At 40.9% G+C, this 19,814-nt stretch overlaps 1 protein-coding gene and 1 long non-coding RNA gene across 7 annotated transcripts in view; one reads left to right on the top strand and one right to left on the bottom strand.

Moving 5' to 3' along the window:
- Positions 1-19,814, bottom strand: part of LOC142071927 (uncharacterized) — a 111,104-nt gene that overhangs the window by 73,305 nt on the left and 17,985 nt on the right. The window lies entirely within an intron of this gene.
- Positions 1-19,814, top strand: part of RBM47 (RNA binding motif protein 47) — a 115,298-nt gene that overhangs the window by 29,987 nt on the left and 65,497 nt on the right. The window contains exon 2 of one of the 5 annotated variants that reach the window (XM_048848519.2): positions 4,995-5,090. The exons of the other annotated variants lie outside the window; for them this stretch is intronic. The gene's annotated coding sequence lies outside the window, so the exon portion shown is untranslated. The remainder of the gene's footprint in view (positions 1-4,994; positions 5,091-19,814) is intronic. 5 annotated transcript variants of the gene reach the window in all.

Here is a 19,814-nt window from a genome sequence, read left to right on the forward strand (position 1 = left end):
GCATGTACAGTGTCTAGTACTGATCCCTGACTGGGACCTCCAAGCAGTACTGCAACACAAAATAATAAAAAGGAGTTCCATGCACAAGAGATCCAGGAGAAGTTTATATAATCAGATCCACAAGTCCTGTGCTTAACAGCTCCTTATACTACACCTAGTCTCCTTCCACCATGTTGAGGCCACATAGATCATAGGAGTTTCTGCAGTTCTTGGGCTGTGGTGATTTGCCCACATAGCCTATGTATGGAACAAATCAGGCTGGAGCAGGGATGCTATATATGTGTTCAGCCCTGACATGATAAAGCATGTTGTGCTCTGGCAGGTGAGCTACATCTACTGGTCAGTGCAGTTTGAGGGACTCTCCTTAGTCAGAGGTCTCCTATGCTACCTGATCACCAACTGTGCTGGGAAAAACAACGAGGAGTCCTTGTGGTGCCTTAGAGACTAACAAATTTATTTGGGCGTAAGCTTTTGTGGGCTGGAATCTACTAAAGCTTATGCCCAAATAAATTTGTTAAAGCTTTGTGGGCTGGAATCTACTAAAGCTTTAACAAATTTATTTGGGCATAAGCTTTAGTAGATTCCAGCCCACAAAAGCTTACGCCCAAATAAATTTGTTAGTCTCTAAGGTGCCAAAAGAACTCCTTGTTGTTTCTGCTGATACAGACTAACACTGGTACCACTCAAACCTGTGCTGGGAAAGCAAGTGTTGCATGGTTCCCCTCCGCCATTTACATAGCTGACAGCTCCATTTCAGAAATCCACTAAGAAGAGGTGACGGTACTTTACATTTCTTCTATGGATGAATTACAATCTGTTAGTAAAAACCTGGGCAGACTCTGAGGACTCACTGAGCACAAGTCTCCTGTGTCTGCTTATCAGGTCTGAATAATAATACAGGAATAGCAATACAGTGGGGTGGAAAATTATTCCACCTCAGGGAATAAATCAGTCTAGGATAGGTGTAGAGGCATTCTGCAGCTGTTGGTTAGCAATAAATACCATCAGAATTGGTTGCAACCTCAGAGTGCAGAATCTTGGAAACATGCTGAGTTTGAGGGCCAGCAGCATCAAAATTTGGGGATGGACAGGGTTCCAACTTAATAAGTGCCCATTTTTGGTACAGTCCTGGAATCTTAAAATTGGCTCTCCCTCATTCTTCATAATGATAAAAAACCTCCTCACTGACAACTCAGAGGCACAGTATATCACACGTGAAAGATCAGTACATTAAAGCAGTTGTGAGCAAGGAGCCTGAACTTGTTCCTTTTTTCCTTTCTCATTATATGATAGAAGAATATAATCAGCAATCTGAAGACACCCACAACTTTGACTAATAAAGTTTCAACAAGCATTAATCAATGTGCTATTTAAATTTTTTTTTTTTTTTTTTTTGGGCAAAAGATCACTACAGACTATGCAAAATGGTCCATAGCAGGGATAGGCAACCTATGGCATATTTCCAGCCGACCCCTGGTCCATAGGCTGACTCATATCCTGGAATTTCACACTAATACACCATGTGATTCTACAAGGTTTGTATTCATAAATAAATGACTAGCATGCACATATTTTATCTAAAAGTACACATACAGAATACAAACCCACAAGAAAATTATACTTGGCATCAAAGATTGACAACTGCAAATAAGCAGAGGAATCTATCTAATCTATGTCTGTGAATTTTTAATGCATCTATCAATTCAGTATCTAAGCACCAATTGCATAAGCAAAAAATAGCAACAAGACTAATGGACCAAATTCTCCACACTTTTTGAGTGTGGTATTCTCACTTGTTCAGATCACCTGAATGATGTTGCACAACACATTCCATTGGCTTCCTGGACGGAAGGCTTGTATGAAGGAGGTCTTATGTTGTGCCCTAACTGTGGGAAGACCAAAGCTCATGCTTATTTCTGGTAGTAAGGAGTTCCACAGATGAGTGCCTGCCAGTGGGAACGTCCAGTCCCCAGTTCCTGAGATTTTCACCCTGGAGTCTGTCAGACACAATATCCCCAAGATTGCAGTAGGTTACAGAGAAAGTGATGACCTCTGACATAGCTAAGCCCAAGTCTTTGAGGGCTTTAATAATTAATACCAGAACCTTGGGTAAATTTGGAATGGGATAGGGAATCATCCACAAGTTACGCTTTCTGTCATCTCTGGGTCACTAGAAGACTCCATCCCATCTTGGCAGATGATGACGGGGCCTCAGTTATCCCTATCTTTGTCACCTCTCCTCTCAGCTTGTCTACCGCAATGCAGTATATCTGGGCATGAGGCCTTCCACACTTAGGAAACCCCAACTAGCACAGAACTGTGCAGCGCATCTTCTCAGCAACACAGGCTACCACTTGCACATCAAACTTGTCCTCCACTCTCTACACTGGCTTCTCACAGAATTATGAATCAAGTTCATGGTCTCAGTCCTTATTTTCAAATCCCTCCATGGCCTGGGCCCCATAGAATCTAAAAGCCTAAAGCTCCAGAATGGAGACCATAGCCAATAACTCTGCTCCTCTGGCACAATAAAACTTTCTACTGTAAGGGTAAGTCTAGTATATGGAGGAGACAGAACTTTCTCAGGGGGCTGTCCAAGACTGTGGAATTAACTCCTGAAGAAACTAAGAACCATCAAACCTCACCACCTTCTGCTCCAAGTGCAAGGCATATGTCTTTGACCCTGCCTTCTCTAACATACATATCAACATATATATATTAAAACACCCAACTAAAACAAGGCAGTCTATTGCACATGCTTCTCCTGGAGAGAGGCTGAAAGAACAAACACGTGACAGATGTGAGTCACATTGCTTAATGCACTACTGGAAGGCACTTAGTTACTGTGCTGATAAGTACAGTATAATAATTTATACAAAACAGAACTGCATAAAATACAGAGCTCAGGTGTGATGCGTTCTTGTGCATTGAGCACTATGCTACCTAGCAGGCAGGGCACTGCATGGTAACTATGTGCAACTGCTCTAGAAAAGACGTTGCAATTCCAGTTCTTTCCTGGGCTCAAACAGGCCCTGAATATGCCAGATAGCTGGCTGGAGAAAATTTACATTTTTAGTTGAAACAAAAAATAGGGAAAATAGGAGTTTAAAAATGGAAACATGCAAGACCCTGCACTGTAGCAGCACTATTAAAAAAACACACACAAACTTGATAACAATGTATTCATCCCCGCTGCTTTTGTTGTATCGGACTTATTAATCTTGAATTAATATTCTTCTCTTAACTTTAGCTAATGTTTTCCCCCCCCACTTACGCACAGTGGTAAATACAGCCAGCAGGACTGCTAAACAGAAATTCCTGAGTTCTAATCCCAGTTCTAGAAAGTGGATCCCCATTTATGGTCTTGGATAAGTCACTTACTCTCTTTGCCTATTGTTTCCACATAACACCACTCCAACTCACAGGGCTGTTGTGCAAATTGTTTGAGTATGAAAAATACAAATTATTAAGTATTTCTAGGGTTGTGCCTCTCACGGTGCTGGCGTACAGGAGTCGATGGGAGAGCGCTCGGGCGTCGATTTATTCCGTCTAGACTAGACGGGAGAAATTGACCTCCCCCGCTGGATTGATCGCTGCCCACTGATCCGGCGGGTAGTACAGACATACCCTGAGTTTGGATACCATGCTTCCAGGAGCGCAGGAAATGATGCTGCAAAAACAGGCAGGACACTATGCCCCCCGAGGGAAGGAAGGGAGAAGTCTTGCATCACTCTTTAGTGCTCCTTTAGGTCACTGCATGGAGTGGTGTTAACCGACTCCAAAGACAGACAAATTCAGCCCTTCTCTGGCGGAGAGAAATAGGCTGTATGAAGGATTTTGGAGAGAGGCATAGTAAAAATAGGGGAGGATAAATTTCCTTAAGTGGATCAGAGGGCTCTTTGGGAAAATATATTTGCTTTACTGTTGTCACATCCTTATTGGGAACTGGAGCTGGGTTTGGATCTCTTAAATATGTCACTTATGGGTAGAAATAACCTACCCATGACAAATATACACGTGATCTAGAAAAGTTTTTTGTTGTTTTTGTTGTTGTTGTTGTTTTTTTTTTTTAAGAGTGGCATGGCCTTTTAAGAAAGAAAATGACCTTTTCAAAGTGCTTTAACTAAATTTACAAATCATGCAAACCCTTACTCACATGAGTAGTCCCACTGAAACCAGAAATCACTAGATATATAGGAATAATTTCATACCCTCCTGACATAGAGCCATCTATTGCTTTGGATTTAAGTACCTGTGCTTAGATCTCTGGAGTAGAATGTCAGTGTACACAAATATTATTCATCAGTTCAGGACTAGGAAGTGATAAAAATAGTGTGTCTAATTTAAAGTGCAAGGAAAATTTTAGGTAATCAGAAAAAAAATCTAATTTACTCCATCTGGAATTTTTTAGAATGCACCATTTTTATTTAAATGTCCAGAAATTAATTTTCAGAGTAATCTTTTTATGATGGTAGTGGAACACTTATCCAAAATTCGACATTTGCCCAAAGATGACAGAAAACAGAGCACATCTCATCTCTGTATAAAGACATTCTGGCTTGCGGAGCCAAAGAGCTATGTTGTATTTTGCTTTTCATTGCTTTATTAAAGGAAAGAGGCAGCCAATTATCACTTCCAAGGGCTCTTAGCAGTAATTATGGCAAATTACTCTTTTTTTTTATGGTGTCATTTTCTTTGTGATTATCTGTCAGACTTTTTAGACTTTATCTTGGGAAAATGGTGTGCTCTTTTATAAAGAGTGGTGTGGCCTTATAAGAAAGAAAATTACATTTTAAAACTTATCAGGATGTTCAGCTCTTCAGGCACCAAAGCAATCCCTATGCCACCAGTACTTTTCATCTGAAAATTTGTGTAAAGACTTGTGTCTAATTCAGTAGATACATTCTGCTTACCCAGAAACCCACTGTGATTTCAATGGGCTATGGTATTATTAATTTCCAACCTTAACTGTGTAGCACTGTGTTCCTCTCCAGAGATGGCTGCATTTCAAGAGTGGGTGAAGTAATGCATGTATGCTGCAGTTTATCAAGTGTGTTGAGATCCTTCTAGATGAAAGACACTGTGTAAACGTAAGTCATCAATATAAATAATACAACAGTGCATAGATATGATATCAAATACTAACCATCACTTCACAATACTTTAAGGTTATTTCAAAACACCAATAAGGTTTATATTTAGAGTCATACAGTAGGTTTCAAAAGATAAAGGCAAGCAGAAATAATTACAGAGCATCCTGTTTTCCACTTTGCAAACTCATCACATATGTTGACATTACTAGTATGATAACATTTTGTTTGGGTTCAGAACTTGATCTTGTATTTAGGATTGAATGACTCAAACAGCTGTCCTGCAATCTGAACTTCCTGCTTTAACATCTTTATGACAATCCAATGTTAAAATGACCATCCAGGGACCCCCCAAATTTGATCTACTTCTCCCCTCCTCCAATAGCTATTTGCAGTGCCCATACAATTTTTAAATGTGCTTTATTTCAAAACTTGCTTCAGTGGTCTTCTCCCCCCCCCCCCAAAAAAAAATTCAGGTAGCCTGTCACTTCTGATTAATCCTCCAACAATAAAGCAAGGGGGGAGGGATAGCTCAGTGGTTTGAGCATTGGCCTGCTAAACCCAGAGTTGTGAGCTCAGTCCTTGAGGGGGCCATTTAGGGATCTGGGGCAAAAATTGGGGATTGGTCCTGCTTTGAGGAGGGGGTTGGACTAGATGACCTGAGGTCCCTTCCAACCCTGGTATTCTATGATTCTATATATGCATAATGGAGACAAAAATTCAGTTCCCCTTAAAGTTTTCTCTTCTTCACATGGAACAAATGAGTGCATTTAGATCCCCAAATTACCTGATCCATCCATCCATTTTAGGGACTTAGATCATTTAGCTCTTAAGATTCAAAGTGGCCCCTAGAGCTTTGGTTCTTGTTCAGATGCTGCCCAAGTTTAACACAAACAGCTATTTCTCATGAGATTTTGCCCTAAAGTGGCAGAAGTCTTGCAGGAACATGCTACTCTCCTGACATTTCTGCCCTTTAGTGCCAAAAGTTAGTGAGAACAGCTCATGAGATTCCAGTGTCGCTCATGTAAAACAAATCCAAGCCTGAAACCTGAACACTAGTCTAAACTTAATCGCAACTGAGATCTAAACACCAACAACCTGGCCCATCTCTACTTATAAATACAAGCCCAAATCTACCCTCAAGTATCCATACACAGCACCTATCAATTTCAAGGGAAGATGTATTGGTTTACATGGGGGCAGAACTGGGTCCACATGTCAAGTATCTTGCATACGCCAAAATATTACAATTTCTTCCTTCAGATAATCAGAGAAGGAAAAGATTCTAGATTCTGGAAATGTGTATGACAACAAGATGTACCGTATAAATGGAAGTTTTAATCAACACATTTCCACTAACAACAGCATGATCCTTGGGAGAGCCATAATGAAAAGAAATTCAGTGTGGTTGTTGCAGTTCACAGTTAGATGTTTCAAAATTCATTTCAAAGTGCCCTGCCATAGTATGTATCCCCGTGGTGTGGTGGGTTGTTGTGTTTTTTTTGGTGTGGTTTTTTTTTTTTAATTTTTTTATTTAAACCTCTCTTTGCATGGAAAAATATAGTGAGACAACTTGAGCTGTAATGGGGGATCTAGAAGATAGCAATACCACAAAATTACTGTGAGAAATTTATATACTGGATAAATGCAGCAGTTTTCTGGTACAGAACATTGTGGTGTTCATCCCTTGAGCTCTCATACAATAGAATAGAACACTACAAGCATGAAGTATTACTGGCTATGTGTGCGTAAGAGTAAGTGATATCTAGTTTTAGTTCTTGCATAGAAGAGGAACAAGTTTTGCCACATAGTTGATATGCACATGTGATACAGTTGCTGTAAGAGGGTATTATTGATTCTCCTTGGCTTCTTTTATATGAAGATTCTTAATAAGTAAAAAAAAATCTATCTAGCGCTACTTTAATCAAGAACAATGAAAAAGATACATTGTTCTCAGAAAAAATCACTACTATCCAAAGCCCCTTCATCTCCCACTCTCTCCATCTCCGGCACTAGCAGAATCCTGGATCCTGCCCCCACCTCCCAACACTGCCTCTGCAGCTGCTCGTTCTCTCAATGCCCCTCCCCCCCCACTCGCTCTCAAATCCCTCATTTCAGATTGTCCCCACACGATTGTCAGGCTTTCCCGCTCCTGCTCCTCTCACTTGCAGCAACTTCCACCCTACATATTCTCCTTCTTCAAACACCTCTCATCTGACTTTACTCTCTTTTCCCACTCCCCAAAGCTACCATCAACCATCCTCAACCAGACTCCTCCTCAGCCACCTTCCACTCTGACTAGAACACCCAGCTCACCCTATTCCTTTCCTTACAATCCACAACCTTCATTCTCAGTGAAATCAACTTTGTTTGATGTCCCACCCCACCCACTAGTTTTCCAGCTCCTTACCCTCGTTTCTGTATTTGATCTTCAACTCTGAATCATTTTATCCCTCTCATGGAACAATGACGTAGTCTTCACTAAACACTGCCCCTTCTCTGATCTTTGAATATTTGCGTTTCCACTCTCACGATCAACTCATCTCCTTCAGCATTCCCCAGCTGCCTGACATCACCCCTCCTCCCAGCCCTTCTGTGACCTCCAATACATCTGTGTTTATGACTTCCCTACCTCTCAGTCTTCTCCCTGCTCTCTCCTCCTCCTCTTCTGGTGACAACTGTCAGATCCCTCTGCTCCACTATGTCCTCAATTCGCTTCCCTGTCTTTCCCAGGGCAAAGTCCATTCTGCCAGCCCTTGAGCCTGGGTCACTTCCAACAGCCAATTAAGTGCTGCTGAATGTCTCTGGTGAAATCCTATGACCATGCAGATTTTCCCTACTGAAAATTAGTTCTTTCCTTCTTCAGTTCTGCATATTTCTTAGCAAACAGCATTATTTTTCCAACCTCACTGGCTCCCAATACAAGCCGCCCCCCATATCACTTATTTACAACTTTTGATTCTCTCCTAAATCCTCCCCTCCCCTGCATCCTCCTTCCTCTCTGCTTAGGATCTTGCTAACTTCTTCAAACAGAATATCAATAAGATCAGCCCTGATTTCCCTCCTCTCTCCCTTTTTTCACTCTCATTTCCTTCCTGCCCTTTGCTTTTCCCCCCTCCTCCATCAGACATCAAGGTTTCTAACCTGTTCTCCTCCAAAACACATCCATCTGTCCCACATTTCCTCCTGCAGCATCTCACTTGCTCTCACTCTCACCATCTTCTGAGTCCTCTCCTCTGGCTCCTTTATCTCACAATAAAAGCATGATCGGATTTCTCCTGTCCTCAGAATGCGGACCCTCCACCTGACTGCCCCACAAATATCACGCCACTTGCCTTTTCACCTTCATCAACAAATCTCATCCAAGGGGCAGTTTACAACCACTGCCTCAACTCCCTCTCCTCCAACTTTACCCTGGATCTCCTCCAGATCAGATTTTACTATCTTCACTTCACTGAAAATGCTCATAACCAAGTTTTCTATTGACCTTTTCCCAGCCATATCTCAGGACCTCTACACACCATCCTCTACACTAATCCTCTGCGATCTCTACCATTGCCGCTGCTGCTGCTCAATGTCCAGCTTGTATTTGGCCCACACTTGGCTGCCACAACACTGTCCTCTCCTGAGGCTGTATTACCTTTTTGAAGCCTCACTCCATACTGGGGTTCCCTCTGAGAGAGGTTCTGGAAGGAGCATGATTCCTCTGGAGTAGGGAGAGAGGGTGTCATGAGGGACACAGAATAAAGGATCCACAGTGTTTGTAGCCAGCTCTGCAGCCTCTCCACCCCAGTGTAATGGTGAACCTTTAACAAACACTTCTCCTTTAACAAAATCAGTGACCAGCTGGTAAAACACATGAGAACAGAAAGGATTTCATCCAAATATTTTACAAATAATATGGTCAAAGTTCACCATTTTGCTGGCAAGACTGATTCAGTCTGAGCTTTTCCACTCAGCTGTAAAATCTCCATATACACTATCTTCTTATGCTTTATTCTTTAAAGAGAAATTATGTTCACCTTTTGGGATTCCCTTACAGCAGCAAGTGCACTTCCTGAGCTAGAGAAAGAGGCTGTATATAATCAAGTGTTTAGGACAGAATATTAAAGTTATATAGCAAATATTTGTCAATGTTTAACCCTTAGGATGCTAAGGCGTTTTTATAGTTTGCTGCTAACATGATCAAATGGCTGCAACCTAATCAGAGTTCATATTCTCCATCCTGGAACAGCAGAATTAATGCATTATAAATAAGTCTTTTTATAATTTCTTAGAAGCGCTTACATTTTACAGCCCTTTATATTCAGTGGTATCTCCCAAAGCACTTTTAAAACCTAAAATATCTCCCCTGTGTACCTATACATATAACTCAGATTGTAATACAAATACATCATTGTATAGAATAAACAGTTTCTTTACTGTTTCAGAGAACTACAGTAATTTATCAAAATTGTAATCAAAACCTTCTGCACTAAACAGTGGCATATAATTATATAACTCATAGGAATAATACACACATTTTACATTGTAATTGAAAATGTCTAAACTGAAAAAGATGAAATGGAAGATATCTTTCTTCCTAGTATTACTTTTTAAAGAAGAAAAACTATGAAAGCCACTATGACATTTTGGGAAAGTAATTTTTTCAACTTTTTACTTTTCGAAGCAACAGACGGTTATCTATATATATTAAGCAATTACAAACATCCTTTTGCCTTAGAACACATAAATTAATCAATCCCTTATTTTTGTGGTATTTTCCCTGTCATCTGCATCCACTGATAAGGGAATATGGTTATGAGAGTCTTCATTGCTCAGGACAGTGTATGTGGTACTTACAATAAAAACCTCAGGTCCTGATTTTGAGCTACACTTCATGAGCAATGCTGTTCTGGAGTATTAGCCAACAGATGGGGACAAAGAGGGCTATACACTTTTGTGTTTCTAAAATTTGGGAGATGGCCTGGTTTGAGCCACAGTGTAATATATAGCTGCTGCCCCCAGCTCCCAATGGAGCAATATCAACCCCTAGTTGCTCCTTGAGTACAAAATCACAGGCTTGTGGTCCTTCAAGTCCTCCTAATGTGGGCCATCCAGGAGCAGGCATAGAATCCAGTCATATTCTGGTCCTGTATTAGCATCACTCAGATTTTCAGCATTGCTCAGCACTCAGCAACTCCCATTGAGATGCTTATGGCAAAATTTTCCAAAAATTTCAGCATCCAGTGTGCTCGGCTCTTTTGAAAATCTGGTTTCAGAGTAACAGCCGTGTTAGTCTGTATTCGCAAAAAGAAAAGGAGTACTTGTGGCACCTTAGAGACTAACCAATTTATTTGAGCATGAGCTTTCGTGAGCTACAGCTCACTTCATCAGATGCATACCGTGGAAACTGTAGCAGACTTTATATATACACAGAAAATATGAAACAATACCTCCTCCCACCCCACTGTCCTGCTGGTAATAGCTTATCTAAAGTGATCATCAGGTGGGCCATTTCCAGCACAAATCCAGGTTTTCTCACCCTCCACCCCCCCCCACAAATTCACTCTCCTGCTGGTGTTAGCCCATCCAAAGTGACAACTCTTTACATAATCAAGTCGGGCTATTTCCTGCATAAATCCAGGTTTTCTCACATCCCCCCCACCCCCATACACACACAAACTCACTCTCCTGCTGGTTACTTATTTTGGTGCTGATAATGGGAGCCAAGTTCTTGTGAAAATCTGGCCCAGTATCCTTTTATTCCACTATAAGGCTATTTTCTGGTAGAACTGGACTCATCCACAATCTTCTTGTTGGGAAAATTCTTATCTAGTTTATGTTGCTATCATTACCTCTGACATAAAGTGCCCTAAACATTGCTATAGAGATTGCCCATTTTGGTGCAGGCTGCAAAGGAATTGAATGATTATGGATGGATGGGTTCTGAACTCTATTACCATAGCTACATATCACAAGACTCTATCACCATTTCTTCCCATGAATACTTTGTGGTTAGTCCCTCTAAAATCAATGGCACTATTTGTGGAATCTGGCCCTTAATAATTGAGTGTTCCTCCATATTCCATAGTTACTGTATAAAAGTATAAAACTAAAAGCAACTGTGAGAAATTTAGACTAAAATCAATTACATATAAATTCTATGGGTCAGAAGCTGAGCTGGTGTAAATAAGCATAGCTTCATGGAAATCAATGAAGCAACACTGTTGTTTCCCCCCACCCCACCACCATGAAAAAGTGCTTGGTCCTATGACTAATTTTATAGTCATAGTATAGAGCACAAATACTGAATTTTAAAGTATGACACCCATCTCAGCATAAAACAGAGGAGGAGTAGTTGGTGGTTATCTTATAACCTTTAGCCCAGTGTTTAGAGCACTCACAGGATGTGGGAGATTCAAATTCCCCCTCTGCCTGATGAGGAGCAGGGATACAAGTGGAACAGCTTCAACAGAAGAGACTGAGAGACACCTACCCCAGAATACCCTATAGCCCAATGGTTAGGACACTCACCTGAGAGGTACTGCTCCATATCAGGCAGAGGGTGGATTTAAACATAGGTGTCCCACATCCTGGGTGAGTGCCTATCTAAGCAGTGGGTTAAACTCTATAAGGGACCACTGCCAACTCTGATCCAGCAGGAGTGTTCTGATCATACCTCCCGGATCAGACCCTACAGGGAACACTTAGTTTGAAGATCACACTGGGGTATAAGTGTGAGGTAGGTGCCCAGGCATCAGAACTCAGGTGGCTTTGCATATGTCCAGAGGTGCCTACAGAGTTGGGTAGCAACTGAGTGGTGGTTTTGAGCATCTACATTTTGGATTTAGGTGCCTAGTTTAAACTCCGCATAGATTTACGAGGTGTGGGTATGTTTGTGGTTTGTTTTTTAAAATAGCTTGCTTCCTGGTTGAACTTTTCTAATTCCTTACTGTTATAAATGTGACCCCATGTGGTATGGTGCAATACAGCAACACATGTAGAAGCAAGCTGAACAGCTACAAGGAAGTATTTTGAAATACTTGTCTGCAGTCAGAGCTTGCTGAATCACCATCGTAGCACTTTCCCACAAAATGCAGATAAAATCTAGACATTTCAAGAAATCTTTGGATCTTCTAACTGAAATGTGTGTATCTTCTTTCTAAACTTTTTTTTTAAAAAAAGCAACAAGTAAAGAAGCGAGCAGACAAATATTTTATCTGTTTTTTAAAATTCCTTCTTGTGTGGGATGTTCTCTAAGCTGTTATTGCAGGATTTTGTACTTCTTTTACCCATCTTTTGCTAGTCAGCTCTTTAAAGACAGAAAATCTTCCTGGAAACAGAATTGCAAATAGCAAGTATTTTCTTCCATCAGCATTCAGTTTTTCTATGGATCGTGGACAATTTTTTTCCAAGTTGCATGCTTTTCCAGCCACAGATGACAGAAACCCTGCCTGGTGAAAACACGAATGATGCCAGCCTGTGGATCGGCCACTAGAGGAGTTATGTGAACAGCCATGCTATTATCTCCTTCTCCAAAAGCACTCACGCTGCTTGTAGGAGCACTCATTCTCTGCTCTGGGGAGGACTAATTTTGCACTAGCTCTGGACCTAGAGTTCTTTGTTCTAAACCCTTAGACACTGAAGCTATAACCAAAGTAAAGAATAGGCACAGCAGTTGCAGTGGCTGAATTGTTATGGTGGCAGTGTAGGGTATGTCTATACTGTAGCTGGGAGTGAGCCTGCCAGCCTGGATAGACAGACTTTGCCAGCAGGGCTCACACTTAAAATAGCTGCATAGACATTGCTTAGACATTGCAGCCCAGGGTCTCAAGCTTAAGGGGTCAGATGTGCCGCGACTCACTCCCAGCTGCAGTGTAGATTTGCAAAATCTCAACAAGCACAAAGTACTGTGTTACAAGCAGAATACATGCTACCCTGGTGAGCACAATCATCTACCACTGCTAAGGAGCAAGTTGCCAATGAATGCTCTTGATGCTTGCTTTTGTTATTATTTCCCCCTGTGGTAGAGATGCTTAGGGTCCCACATGGAGCCTCAAGGGTAGATGCCCATTATCCTTTCTCCTTCATACCAGTTCCCTTACAGCTTCGAAGGGTTGCCAGTCCTTCTGCTCAAGAGGGTGGCATGCAGTTCCCTCTGGCATTTGTCAACTCTGCTCTGATATTTATTGGAGGGGCCACTACAGAGAAGAACAAAACACTCTTTTCTCCTGGGAGGGGAGATGAGTCTGAGCACATTATCTCTGCAGGGCTCACTGTTCTAATATGGTAGGCTCTTTATTATGAATATAAAACTTTTAAAGCTTCTACAGCAGCCATAGGGACTTGCTCCTGGCTGCCATGCTAGATTTATCTGCGCTTGGCTGCATTGTTTATCAATCTGAATATTGCCAATAAGGATGAAACACAAACATACCCTGAATGAAGTGAGAACTATTTATCATTTACTAACTAGTGCAGAAACTCATGGCAAACAGAAATGCACCCAATCAGGTATTTTATCTGAAACACTTTAATTTTGTCGTTGTTGAGGCTATTAATATTTCCTGAGTAACTGACATTTAACTGATAATGCTTCTTCCAAAAGACTATGGATTTTTAGGTGCTTTTTCCATTTCTGAAAGGTACACCTATTCTTGCCTCCAAACCAATCTGAAGATATAAATTTTCTGTCCTAAGTTAACATTGACTTTACAGCCAGAATGCTGTATGACACAACATCTCTTCCATTTCCAGTAAGCAAATATTCAAGTGTTATAATTGCCCTTGAAAGCTATGCTCTGTGACAAAGGTTGGACTCCGAGAAGAGAGAGTGAAATGTCAAGTTTCTGTGGGTCACAGTTTCTTCTGTCACTGATATGTTAATCAAAAACTTGCCCTTGGTTATCTGTGTAAGCATGATATGAGGAACTTTGGAATAGATGATGCAGAGATTAGATGAATTTCATGAGAAGTGTTTGGGCCACTCTGAATGTTGCAGAGCTGTGAAAAACTTCTGTTTGGAAACAGAAAAAGAGGAGAAATGAAATTCAGTCCAGGTTTATCAATCCTTATAAATGGTTTGGAGAGAATGTGATCCTGTTTATAGATTTGTGCCAAAACTGTGAGAAACAACGTTCATCTCAGGCACTGTCTTACCACATCAAATCACTTTACCTCAATGTTTTCATCATCTTCAAAATGAACGTATCTTCTGACAGTGCTTTGCAGGGTTACTTACCTCATAAGTTTATGGTTGTACCAAGCTTTGAAATGTTTAAGTGCTAAGTACCCTTACTGCTTCATTCCAAAAGCAGGTGAAACTCAATTGTTTTGGTTGAGTTTTGCTGTGAGGTTTGGCGCTAATTCCTTGGAAATTAGAGAAAAAATTTGCACAAACCCATATGAATGAAAACACTGAGTTTCACAAAGCTCTAGCTCCACACAAATAGGAGAGATACTTTTTCACTTGTGTATCAACTTAACTTATTAATTAACAATAATTTATTTAGTTCACACTATATCTCTCCAAATCAAGTGTGAAAAAGTGGTTTGTGTTGTGTGGCATTATAGTGATATGACTAATAAGATGCAGTGTGTCACCCAGACCTCTACCAATCATGATGACTGAACACAAATTTGGCCACTTGACAGGCTCAACATTATTTCAGAGAGTGTGGATGACCCACTGGGGAACATGAGGTTTTGGCCATTCTTTCTATAACAGTTGCTGAATACTGGCCGGATCTACAGTAGCTCACAAACTAATGTCAACCTGGTCCTTTAGCTCAAGCAGTAGAGTCTCATACTTTTTACCTCAAGAGCAATTCCTGATTCTGACCCAGGCAGGGGTGTCTTTACCTAAGAGATACTGAGATGGTCTAAAGGAGTAGAAAATTTAGATTTAATTGATGTTAATAAGGAGAACCCTGGTCAGAAATAAAAAAAAAAAAAAATTTGGGAGGGGTCAGGGGTTGGGAAATGCTGATTCATCAAAACTGAGCTATTCACAGAAATATTATCAGTTTTGACACAACTTTTCTTGAGACTGTCTCTCAGGTCCAGAATGGATTTCCTGGTCAAAACAGAAGACAAAGTCCATGCATCTCTCACATCCTAGGTGAATGCCCTAACCATTGGGCTATAAAATCAGTTTTTTTCTCTCTGGCCCCATGAATATTTAATGATTTATAGCAAGTGAAACAGCTCCAACAGGAGAGACTGAGAAACACACCCCAGAATAGCCAACAGCCTCGTGGTTAATCCTACACTTGGCTGTTGGCTAGTCTGGGGTGACTCTCTCTCATAATTTCAAAGAACAAGTTAAAAATTACTTAGACAAGTTATATGTCATCAAGTCACCAGGGCTTGATGAAATCCATCCTAGAATACTTAAGGTGCTGACTGAGGCGATATTTGAGCCATTAGTGATTATGTTCGAAAAGTCATGGAAGACGGGTGAGATTCCAGAGGACTGGAAAAGGTCAAATATAGTGCCAATCTATAAAAAGGGGGAAAAGAACAATCCAGGGAATTACAGACCAGTCAGCTTAATTTCAGTACCCAGAAAGATAAAGGAGCAAATAATTAAGCAATCAGTTTGAAGACATCTAGAAGATAATAAGGTGATAAATAACATAGATTTGTCAAGAATAAATCATGTCAAACCAACCTAATAGTTTTTTTTGACCGGGTAACAAGTCTTGTCGATGGGGAGGAGTGGCAGATGTGGTACATCTTGACTTTAGTAAGGCTTCTGATACTGTCTCACATGACCTTCATAAACAAACTAGGGAAATACAGCCTAGATGGAGCTACTTAGAGGTGGGTGCAAAACTGGTTGGAAAACTGTTCTCAGAGAGTAGTTATCAGTGGTTCACAGTAAAGCTGGAAGGGCATAACGAGTGGGGTCCCGCAGGTATCAGTTCTGGTTCTGTTAAATATCTTCATCAATGATTTAGATAATGGCATAGACTGTACACTTGCAAAATTTATGGACAATACCAAGCTGGGATTGAAAAAATTGATTGAAAAAATTGGGTTTTGTTTAGTCTGGAGAAGAGAATCCTGTGGGGAGACACGATAATAGTTTTCAAGTACATGAAAGGTTGTTACAAGGTGGAGTGAGAAAAATTATCCTCTTTAACCTTTGAGGATAGGACAAGAAGCAATGGGCTTAAACTGCAGCAAGGGCAGTTTAGGTTGGACTTTAGGAAAAACTTGCTAACTGTCAGGGTGGTTAAGCACTGGAATAAATTGCTTAGGGAGGTTGTGGAATCTCCGTCATTGGAGATTTTTAAGAGCAGGTTAGACAAACACCTGTCAGAAATGGTCTAGATAATATTTAGTCCTGCCATGAGTGCAGGGGACTGGACTAGATGACCTCTCAAGGTCCCTTCCAGTTCTACAATTCTATGATTCATCCCCATGTGGAATTGCGGGGACGAGGTGGGAAGACATCTTAAAAACTGTTTCCTGCCCAGCTTTATTAATAGGCCACAGACTCCAGAGTCAGTAGCATGTTTTAAAAGGAAAAATGTAGAATTGTGACAAACTCTGGCAAACTTGTGTGTCCTATCTGAACTTGTCACAAGTCCTGTACAGACTCCACGTGGCTAAGTCTACTTTGGTCATTGCCCGTGATCAAATAAGCTTTTCTGTAGAAGAATAATTTGCATGTACATAGCTCCTCCCTTAGGAGGGTCCCAGTGCTCTCTATCTGTAATGAATTAAAATTCACAACACCTGTATGAGTTACAGATGACAAAAATGAGACACAGAGAGGTTAATGTGATTTGTCCACCATTACACAGGAAACCTGTTGCAGAGCTGGCAATAGACCCCAGGTCTCCTGACTCCCCATCCTATGCTTTAGTCAAAAGACCACACTTCCTGACAGAAAGGAAAGCAAATGTTTTAAAGCAGCTGTAGGTTGCCTTGCTCTCAGGAGAAAGAAAAGGAGTACTTGTGGCACCTTAGAGACAAACAAATATATTTGAGCATAAGCTTTCGTGACCTACAGCTCACTTCATCGGATACATTCAGTGGAAAATACATCCAATGAAGTGAGCTATAGCTCACAAAAGCTCATGCTCAAATAAATTTGTTAGTCTAAGGTGCCACAAGTCCTCCTTTTCTTTTTGCGAATACAGACTAACATGGCTGCTACTCTGAAAGCTCTCAGGAGAGAATCCAAGATGATTGGGATTTAACAGCACCCACACACTAAGCACTGCACATTTTTGTAGAGTATCCCATGGCAGCACCACAATGACCAGTTGATATGAACTGAATTAAATATGAATTGTCTGCAGATGTCAAGGACCACATTATACCAGACTCCATCCTGTATGGACACGGGCTGCTGGAATGACATTCTTAAATACAAAATGCTGAGAGAAGCTCATCAGAATCCTCCCTCTTTCTCCAACTTCCAGGCAAAGGTCAGGTTATGTAATGGGAAGTCTTTTGGGAACATCAGGAATGAGTGAAACTAATAAAATATAATTTCTACATTGTCCCTAGCAACTGCTACCACAATGACGGTTTCTGAGAACTATCTAGGCTAATTTACATATGGGCAAGGCTGTGCAAATAGTGCAGGGTTCAGTTACAAGCCAAGCTCAGTTTGCGTTCAGGGATTGCCCGTGAACCAGCCCCTGTAGGTTCACAGGCAGACTTAAGTTCTGTGACCACAAAAGGCAAACGGGAGCCCCAACTCTCATCTATTCCCAGGTCAACCCATGTTCTATCTTTGTGGCACACAGGAATGCCAGCAATAGGGCTGGGCAAATGACTTTTCAGTTCACTGGTCATTTTAAAAAAAAATTCATTTTGGGTCAACTAATAAATGAAAATTTTCACCATTTCTGGCAAATCAAGAAGTCAAAAAAAATCATTTTAGGTCAAACAAAATATCTTATGTTTTGATTTTGAGCATGTTTTTAATGTTTAAAATAAAATTAGAGGACATTTCTAAATGAAAAGTCATTTTGAATAAAAATAGTTACATTTCTATTTTTTCAAAATTTGTTGTTGTTTGTTTTTTTATTAAAACAATTTGGCAAAATCAACACAAATTTGCTAAATTGTTTCACTGATGCCAAAGCTGCATTTTCTCCAAAAAACGTTGGTTGAAAAACTTCACCCAGCTCTAGCGAGCAACTGACCAATCCTCTCTCCTCCCAGCTGGCCTCTCAGTCCTTCTCCTTGTCTTCAGGGGCTGCCTAAAATCCTTTTGAGTATAAAACAAAGCATGAGGGTAGACTTTGATTGAAGACGACAACAAAATTCCCTGGATGTCGTATTTTTAAACACATTTGGCCTAGAAACTGAAGAGGATATTCAAATTATAAACTGTCTTTACAAAAGTCTTTGCTTAAAACATGTAAAAATAAAATGTAATTTAACATCGAAATGTCAGTGACCTCCAGGTTTACATGTGTTTTCTGGGGTTGGAGGCAGTTGCATGTGCAAACTTCAGCATCAGCCCAGCTATGTAAACTGTTCACCTGCCCACGGCCCTTTTCTCATTACTCCACCCTGAACTGGGACTGGATTATCCAAAAAATAGCGATTTGCCTTTATATTAGCATAAGAATAGCATCCTGATGAAAAATTATCCGTACTCTATGTGTCAGGAAACCCCTTTGATGTATTGAGAACGAAGGTGTTGCCTGTGATTTACCGTCTGCAACACGCTCAGTGAACCTCTTCATTGCTGCTGGTGATATTGCTACCACTTGCACAACTCAGGGTCTTATTCTTCATATACGTATATAGAAAGCTTCCTAGGTTGTATATTTGCCCCTCTAATTTACAACTGAGAAGGACCAGGAAACTATTCTCCCTTTCTGTGACACATCAGGATGAGTCCACTCAAAGTCTGGTTGCCGACTGGAATGCTAACAAATTCATATGCGATCATGTGTGTCAGATACTATTCTGTACATGAGTCATGCTCCTACTGATCCATTGGCAGAACTTTCCAAATGCCAGTGGATTGAATTAAAGTAACTGTAGGGGGACCTAGTAGACAGAGAAAAATCAAAAGTAGAGTTGGGATTAATTTTTCATTAGAATTAACCTACCAACCTAACCTGATCCTTAGCTGGTCTAAATTAGCATAGCTCCATTGAAAGTAATGGACCTTCTCCAATTCACTCCAGCCGAGTATGTGACTTAGTGCAAAATCCACACTATACATAAAATCCAGAACATTGGAATACTCATTACCGTCATGTATACATTATGAAAAACGAGCCACCAAACAGATTGTTATAGATAGCTTGGATGTATGTATCAAGTGATTGATTAGAATATACATATATTGTGACAAAGCTCTGTCCTTGCCTCCGTGGGTCCCGTGTTTCCTGGTGGATTTCGCTAGCCTCAGAGGCTCACTGTGACCCGCCATGTAACCCTTCTCTCTCTAGAGACAAAAGTCACAGTCTACTGAGCCATTTTCATCATAAGCCAGCGAGGGAGGTGAGGAGAAGTTATCCTTCCTTTCACAGTCTCTGTTGTCTCCCAGTCTCAGTGATTAATCAGGGGGCAAAGGTGTGGGGGGGAACCCAGGCCCACCCTCTACTCTGGGCTCCAGCCCAAGGACCCTAATAGTATCAGCTATGGTAACTGACCTTTTAGAAACATGACCTGTACATTTTCCTGGGCTACTTCCCCAACAGCAGCCCTCACTTCCTCAAGCTCCACTTCACCCTTACCTCAGGGCTTCCTTCCTTG

This window comes from Caretta caretta, chromosome 4, assembly GCF_965140235.1.
Source record: "Caretta caretta isolate rCarCar2 chromosome 4, rCarCar1.hap1, whole genome shotgun sequence".
NCBI lineage: Eukaryota > Metazoa > Chordata > Testudines > Cheloniidae > Caretta > Caretta caretta.